The sequence below is a fragment of the Idiotropiscis lumnitzeri genome, unplaced genomic scaffold, assembly GCF_059441095.1.
Source record: "Idiotropiscis lumnitzeri isolate Australia: NSW breed Sydney's pygmy pipehorse unplaced genomic scaffold, RoL_Ilum_1.0 HiC_scaffold_97, whole genome shotgun sequence".
Classification (NCBI taxonomy): Eukaryota; Metazoa; Chordata; class Actinopteri; order Syngnathiformes; family Syngnathidae; genus Idiotropiscis; species Idiotropiscis lumnitzeri.
Window position 1 is genome coordinate 591,422 of NW_028283635.1, and position 9,156 is coordinate 600,577.

Genomic DNA, 9,156 nt, shown 5'->3' on the forward strand with positions numbered 1-9,156 from the left:
ACTGTTATCAGGCCTGACTAAAATATCATGACAAAATATCCTCCAGCTATCATGATACCAGACAAGACATATTTCACTGTCATCACCATTGATTTAAAAAAATTAATTAAAAACTAGAGCTGCGAGCAGCTATAAAGGGCCCTCGCCACCCGGACAACGTTGGGGTACTGGCACGTTGGAAATGTGAAATATTTCCGAGAAATAACGTGAGGAATCTTCAAGAGGAATTTGCTTGTAGTTAAAGTTAGAGCAGCTTTTGTTTTCAAAGCCTCGTCAATGTTTGAAGTAAATTTGTTGGCAGGCACTACAGGTGCATCAAATCAAAGACTAATAGACTGAAAAACATTTTCTTTCCGAGAGCCATCACCATTCTGAACTCTCACACACATGCACACACACACGACCACCCTTACCTTGCTGAACAGCGACGTATTGTGTTGTATTTCTCCAATTTCATACTATTTTCCATCACAATATTTATTCTCTTATTTATCTAATTTATATATTTGATTAAATTATTGTTGTATTGCACTGGAGAGGGGAGCTCCCTAATCTTGTTGCACACTGTACAATGACAATAAAAGGATTTCGGATTCTGATAAATTTAGAATGGCCGACTTCCTGTTCAATTTAGCATACGGCTCCATGAGACTTTTTATTAGGTCTTGGCTTTGTACACACTTCATCAAATTTTCAGTTTGGTGAAACAGAGATATGGGGCTGTTTTTTTTTGTTGTTTTTTTTTTTCTAGGGGGCGATAGCGAGCCATTTTTAAACAACTGTACGACAAAATAATAAAATATTGTGAATATTGAATCAACTCCCGGTTGAGTGGACGCTGGCACGTTTGGCTGCCACTGCTCACCGGTAACTCTCAGAAATTTTTTGGATCCGCTTGTTGTACCTGCTTTAGCAGTTTACAATCCCTCCAGTTACAGTGATTTTATTTATTATTATCTGTATGTTGAGCGATCCCGATTCTCATGAATGCCACCCACCGATTGCATAGTCGCTGACGCGTCTACTGTGGCTAAAGTTTAGCTTACCTATCAAAGTTAGCACCTGTCTGCCATGTGGACCCGCAGGCCAGTCTGCTTCTCGCACTTCTGCCTGTTCCTGTCATGTCATCAACCTGTGTCAGGACAACTTCAATCCACTGCCGCTGAACTCCGCTGGATTTACCGACACATGCCCGAGGGAAACGCACCACCACCACTGCTCCTCCTCCCGAACATCGCTCGTCGACCCTTGAAGGATTGTATGGCAATTACCGGCATTTTAAACATTTATGGGACAGAATGTCAATTATTTAATTTAGCAGGTTTATATTTACTGAATATGCTATGATCGCAAAATTCCGGACGAACTGGCGAGGCTGCCCGGCTCACCGTGGCTTGTCATCGGGACCGGGAGGCGGCGCAGGCGACGCAGAGAGAGGAAGCAGAAGCGGGGCTGCAGGTCCGGTGTCTTGCAACGGCTGCGACGGCAGCCCCATAGGCAACCACTGCCGAGTCTGTACCTCACCAACGCCAGATCCGTGGTCCACAAAATCGACGACCTGGGATTACAAATCCTGGGAAACCGCTATGTGCGAGACAGCAGTGTGATCGTCGTCACGGAATCCTGGCTGCACGCAGACGTCCCCGATGCTAGCATCCAGCTGGCCGGGCGCTCGCTACATCGCGCGGATCGGACAAGGGACACCGGTAAGAGACGGGGCGGGGTGGCTCTGTGTTTACGTGCATGAGAACTGGTGCGGCGATAGCACGATCGTCGAGAAGCACTCTTCCCCCGACATCGAGTTCATGTCCGTTAAATGCCGGCCTTATTTTCTCCCGAGGGAGCTAACGGTCGTGATTGTCACAGCTGTTTACATCCCTCCCGACGCTAGCACTAGCACGGCGCTCTCGCTACTCGCGTGCGTCATCAATAAACATCAGCGGGCCCACCCTGATGGCGTTCACGTAGTAGCGGGAGACTTTAATAAGGCCAATTTAAAGACTGTACTCCCAGAGTTTCACCAGCATGTCAAGTGCCCAACGAGGGGAGACAACACTCTCGACCATGTGTACTCGAACATCAAGCACGCATACAGGGCCCTCCCACTCGCCCCCCTCGGCCAGTCAGACCACCTGTCCTTGCAGCTCGCACCTGCATACATCCCTCTCAGGCGCAGATTCAGGCCCACCACAAAGACTGTGAAAACCTGGCGTGACGGCGCCATGAGTGAATTACAGGACTGCTTTCAAGACACAAACTGGGGCCTCTTTGATCATCAGGACCTTGATGTCTACACACATTGTGTAGTGGACTACATCAAGTTCTGCATGGAAACTGTGTCCCTACACAGGACTATACGGACCTTCCCAAATGCGAAGCCCTGGATGTCCAGCAGGGTTCGCTCTCTCCTCAAGGCCCGTGACGCTGCCTTCAGGTCAGGCGACAAAGCCCAGTACAGGGTGGCTCGTGCTGACCTGAGCAAAGGCATCAAGCTAGCCAAGGCAACCTACAAGGGGAGGCTGGAGGCCCACCTTGCCAGTAACAGACCACGGGAGGTGTGGCAGGGTCTACGGAGCATCACCAACTTCCGTGGCAGCAGCACGACCTCTGCAGACCCGAGTGCATCGCTGGCAGAGGAGCTTAACTGCTTCTTTGCTCGCTTTGACTCGCCCCAACCGTCACACCCCCGCACTTCATGCTCCAACTCCCCCCCACTCACCGTAGAGGAACACGATGTGAGGCGCGCGCTCCTGGCTGTTAACCCCAGGAAAGCTACTGGACCCGACGGAATACCAGGCAAGGTCCTCAAAACATGTGCCCACCAACTGTCACATGTATTCTGCAGGATCTTCAACCGCTCCCTGGCTCAAGCAGTCATCCCCTCCTGCTTGAAAACTTCCATCATTATTCCTGTCCCCAAAAAGTCACCAGCCGTCCACCTGAATGACTACCGTCCTGTTGCTCTCACACCAGTCATCATGAAGTGCTTCGAGAGGCTGGTTCTCCAGCACATCAGGGACTGCCTTCCTCCCACTCTGGACCCCTACCAGTTTGCATACTGGGCTAACAGATCCACTGAGGACGCCATCAACACTGCTCTGCATGTTGTGCTGGGCCACCTGGAACAACAGCAGAGCTATGCAAGGATGCTCTTTGTGGACTACAGCTTGGCATTCAACACAATCATCCCAGACATCCACGTCGCCAAACTTGACATTCTCGGCCTCCCTGCCCTCACACGCATCTGGATTAAGGACTTTCTGACCAACAGACCCCAGACTGTGTTGCTCGGCCCCTACACGTCCTCCACCTGCATGCTGAGCACCGGTTCCCCTCAAGGATGCGTGCTGAGCCCTCTCCTATACGCCCTCTACACCTACGACTACAGCCCGGCCCATGGCAACAACACCATCGTCAAGTTTGCTGACGACGCGACAGTGGTCGGTCTGATCTCGGAAGGTGACCAGACAGCCTACAGAGAGGAGGTAAAGAGACTGACAGCTTGGTGCAAGGACAACAGACTGCACCTTAACACTGCAAAAACAAAGGAGATTGTCGTCGACTTCAGGAGGAACAAGACGGTGCCGCCCCCCCTCTGCATCGAAGGCGTGTGTGTGGAGAGGGTCCACACGTTCAAGTTCCTGGGAGTACAGATCTCCGACGACCTTTCTTGGACTCACAACACCACAGCAGTGGTAAAGAAGGTCCACCAGCGTCTGCACTTCCTGAGAGTCCTCAGGAAATTCAACCTGGACAGGAAGCTGCTGCTAGCCTTCTACCACTCGTCCATTGAGAGCCTGTTGACGTACTGTGTCTCCACCTGGTACAGCGGCTGCACTGAGGCCGACAGAGTGAGGCTCCAGAGGACAGTCAAAACAGCGCAAAGGATTATTGGCTGCCCTCTCCCCTCACTGTCGGACATCTACACCGCCCGGTGCCTCAGAAGGGATCTCAACATCGTCAAAGACAATACCCACCCAAACTCACACCTGTTCGACCTGTTGCCCTCTGGCAGGCGCTACAGATGCATCAAATCGAGGACCAATAGACTGAGAAACAGTTGCTTTCCGAGAGCCATCTCCATTCTGAACTCTCACACACACACGAGAACACCCTTACCTTGCAGAACAGCATCGTGATGTGTTTTTATATACCCTATTCTGTACTAAATTCCATTGCACTCTCTTATTTATTAATCTAATTTATATATTTGTCTGTCTTATTGTTGTATTGCACTGGAGAGGGGAGCCTTCTAATCTCGTTGCACACTTGAGTACAATGACAATAAAGGGATTTCTAATTCTAATTCTAATTCTACTACGCATAGGAATGACTGATTGTAGTCATGGTCTTTACTGATTTATGATATTATTTTCACATGCTAAAGTTATATTACTTAGTTTATAAATGTGTGAACATAGTATTTTCATGACCTACACTCACATTCACATCATACATATTCAGTCTGCACATTACAAACTGATGACAAGCCAGACAGCACTTCATGGACAAATATGACAAAGCACATTCTCCACATAGGACATAGAGATGCAAACATACCAAATTGGGCACTGGATTTAGTTTTAAAATCGCTGCATTGGCTCCCCGTGTGTTTCAGGATTGATTTTAAGGTTCTTCAATTAGTTTTTAAATGCCTTAACGGTCTTGGGCCATCCTCGCGGACCCTGAGGTCCTCTGGCACCGGCCTGTTAATTATTCCTCGGGTGAGGACTGGAACACATGGCGAGGCTGCATTCAGCCATTCTGGTCCTCGTCTATGGAATAGCCTGCCGGAGGACATCAGGTCCGCAGAGACTGTTGATATTTTTAAAAGGAGGCTCAAGACCAGACCTGGGCATTGCACGGCCCGCGGGCCACATCCGGCCCGCCGGGTGGCACTGACTGGCCCGTATGACAGACCTGGGCATTGTATGGCCCGGGCCACATACCTTTGGTTGACTCTGACCGCGAGTGTAAGGTTAATTGGAAATTTCAAAATAAACATACTTTTTAATTTCACCTCATTCATGGGCGAAAGCTGCACTGCTTTTATTCTGAAATTGTTTTTTTTTTTTTATTCCCGCACAATGTGCGTCGCACATAATGACGTAATGCGTTTATCAAGACATGCGCGCGATTGAATCACAACAAGACAACGTTCGTCCTCAAAAATGTCCGCTCAGGCTACAAAAAGAAAGGTAGATGCCGAATGTAGAATTTTCAACAAAAATTGGACAGCGAAGTATTTATTTACTGAAGTTAGAGGTAAAGCTGTGTGTTTAGTTTGCGGGGAGCAGATCGCCGTGTTGAAGGACTACAATTTGAGTCGGCATTACCAGACGAAACATGCAGAGAAATATAAAAACGGCACCAGATAACAATGAACTGGGACACTTTTTCTCAAAATCACAGTTCAGTGACAGTCAATATGTTGTATCTTGCTTAATGTTTGGTGCAAAAAGACAATATTGTGATGTCTTTAAAATGCTCAGAACCTTTACACAACTATCCAACAGTATATGGAACTCAAAATGTGTTTTGAAGTGAATGTGACAGAATATGTTTACTAATATGAGTCACAAATAGTAAAAAATGTTAATATTATGTCTACCATTGTGTTGAGAAATTTGAATGAATACATTTTTGTAAGGCAACCTCATTTTTTCAGTTTATTTGGTATTTAGTTTCATTGCTTAACTTTAATGCCAGCTTGTCAAAACAGTGCTATTTACTGCTTTTTAAAAAAGAAATACAATTAATATTATGCAGAATTGAGTTCAGCCTTTTGGCCCGGCCCTCCACAATATTTAATGTTTCTTATGTGGCCCCATGGAAAAAATAATTGCCCACCCCTGCTCAAGACTCACCTTTTTTGTTTGGCTTTTAAATAATTTATCTTAGTCTTTTAATTCAGGATTGTCATTTTATATATTATCATTGTCTTTAATTTTTTTTAGCTTCTTTGTCTTTTAGTATCATCATTTTTCTTATATATTTTAGCTGCGTCGTTTTATATTATTGTCTTTTAATTTTTAGCTTCTTCTCTGTCTTTTAGTATCATAATTTTTCTTATATATTTTAGCTTCGTCTTTTTATATTATTGTCCTTTAATTTTTAGCTTCTTTTTTGTTTAGCATTATCATTTTCTTTTATATATTTTAGCTCCAGTGTTTCCTCAAGGGGGGCCTCCGCGCTGGGAGGTGTGGCTGGCCTTCTCACAGGGGGCTTCATCCCGGAGGCTCCTTAGGCCCGGCGGACCGGGGCCCTCTGCACTATGTGTAGGGTCTACCCCGGTCAGTCTGGGCTAGGGGTCTGTGTGTTGGCGCAGCTCCCTGTGGGCGTGAGCCGTCATCCCTCTCAGCGCGGATGACCTACCCTGGGTACATTTTCTCATATGGTTTCTCTGTGCCTTACCCTGTCTTTCTACTAAGATGGTTTATTAAGTTGTGTGAATGCGAGTGTTCTGTGTGTGTGCGAGTTCAGGCGTGTATGTGGATGTGTCTTGTGTTTATGTTGAGTGGGTGGAATGGGTTTTAGTTTTTCGTTGTAATTTGGATGTTTTTATTGTACAGCACTTTGAGCCGCATTTTATGTATGAAAAGTGCTCTTATAAATAAAATTTGATTGATTGATTGGAGGGTTCAAGGGGACGCCATTGCAAAAACACATTCTGAAAGACATAATTTGATTTTGGAGCACACATACATGCACACTGACAAGATTACAGGGGAATACCAGCAGAAGAGACGGAGAGACTGCCCGCCGGAGAAGGCCAGCCGTGGAATACCAGTCTTGGGGACCAGCTGGGAATCAACCATCCAGACAATGATTAATCTGGAGAGGACCTTCCCTTGGACGTAGACCCGTGCCGGGGGAAGAATGTGAGGCTGGGCTGAGATAACGCACGACTCTTTTCGACTGTGCTTGCCCAAGTACATTTTCTCATGAGATTAAGAAAAAGCCGCTCAGTACTATTTCCTGAACCTCCGCCCTATTTCCTACCTACCATTCATTTCAAAAGTCCTAGATAATGTAGTCGCCACTCAACTCCACTCTCATCTCACCTGCAATAACCCTTTCAGTCCGGTTTCCGTGCACTTCACAGCACTGAATCAACTCTACTCAAGGTCACCTCTGCTCTCCTCATTGCAGCTGACTCAGATTCATTCTCCATTGTCATCCTTCTTAACCTGACTGCGGCCTTTGACACCATCTCACACACCATCCTTCTCAAAAGACTTTCTTCCATCGGCATCACCCACACCGCCCTCAACTGGTTCCATTCATACTTCAAAGACCGCACTCAGTTCATCCAGCTTAAATATTTCTCATCAAAGTCCCTCCCAGTCACCTCAGGTTTGCCCCAAGGCTCGGTCCTGGCCCCCCTATTATTTATCATATACCTCCTTCCCCTTGGCAGAATTTTCCGAAAATTCAATATCGCTTTCCATTGCTTCGCGGATGACACCCAGCTCTAGTTCTCCTGCAAACCCAGCATATCACTCCCTCCCACCTCCGTCACCTCCTGTCTATCTGAAATCAATGACTGGTTTTCTAATAATTTCATGAGGCTTAACAGCGACAAAACAGAAGTTATTCTTTTCAGTACAAAATCAATACAATCCAAAGTTGGCAGTTTTCCCATTCCTGTTGGCCCCTCCATTGTTTTCCCATCCCCTCAGGTCAAGAGTCTGGGTGTCATCCTTGACAGCACTCTATCTTTCCATAAGCATAATAACACAACCCGGTCAGCCTACTTCCATCTGCACAATATCAGTCAACACCGCCCCTCCCTTTTTCCCTCATCCACTTCTATTCTGGTCCAAGTCGAGTCAAGTCAATTTTATGTGTATAGCCCTTAATCACAGACAGTCTCAAAGGGCTTTACATAACCACAATCAACATCCACTGATCTTAACCCCCAGGAGGGCAAGGAAAAACTCAAAACCCCATTGGGGGAAAAGTGAGAAAACTTGAGAAGGGACCACAGATGGGGGGGAAACCCCCTTCCAGGATGACCAGGCTGCTTTGGATGCCAAGTGGGCAACATTTGACACATACAATGATGCTATACAATGTTAGATGAGATAATGTGAGAGTCAATTAAATGAAGTGCTGCAGGAAGATGACTTTAGTGGAGTGGGTCCTCATCCAGGACCGTAATCGCCATGGCAGCATATCCGAGGTTGAGCCTTTGATCTTGAAATAGTCAGTTTGGGGTAAATTCAGAACAGCCACTTCCAAGTGAATCACCATCACCTAATTCCCAAGCTGTGGAATTGGGAACAGAAAAAAAAGAACAGAAATAGTAAACAGGCCAACAAGTAGTTCAACGAAGTGCTGAAATATAGGGAAATCAGAAGAGGTGCTGCATGAAGACGACTTCGGCAGAGCAGGTCCCTCCCCGGTTGGTCAGTGCCGTAATCTTCATAGCAGGTCACCATCACCTAATTCCCAAGCAGGGGAAGAGGGGGCAGAAAAGAGGAGAAGCGGCAGTAAACAGGCCAACAAATAATTAAATTAGATGCTAAAGTATATAAATAAATGTCGCGCTGCAGGAAGACGACATCACTGGAACAGGTGCATGCCCAGTTTGTCAATGCCTTAAACTTCCTAGTGGGTCACCGTCACCTAATCCCCCAGCCGGGGAAAAGGGGGCAGAAAAGAGAAGATAAGAGAAAAAGCGGCAGTAAACAGGCCAACAAATAGTTCAACTAAATGCACAAGAGTATAAATGCGTCTTTAATAGTGTTTTGAACATTTCTACTGAGGTGGCGCCTCTAATACCTGAGGGTAGTACATTCCAAAGCATTGGTGCCCGAATAGAGAACGCTCTAGAACCTGTGGACTTCTTTTTGGCTCGCTGGATCACTAAAAGACCAGCATTTTGTGAGCGAAGGTTTCGGGACGGAACATATGGTACCACGAGGTCAACGAGATAGGAAGGTGCTAAGCCATGCAATATTTTATAGGCAAGTAGCAGAACTTTAAAATCACATCTCAAGTGGACCGGAAGCCAATTCAAATTGGCAAGTATCGGGGTAATATGATCAAACTTTCTCGTTCTAGTCAAGAGTCTAGCTGCTGCATTTTGAACTAACTTTTAATACTAGACATGGGGAGACCCGAGAGCAAAACGTTACAATAGTCGAGGCG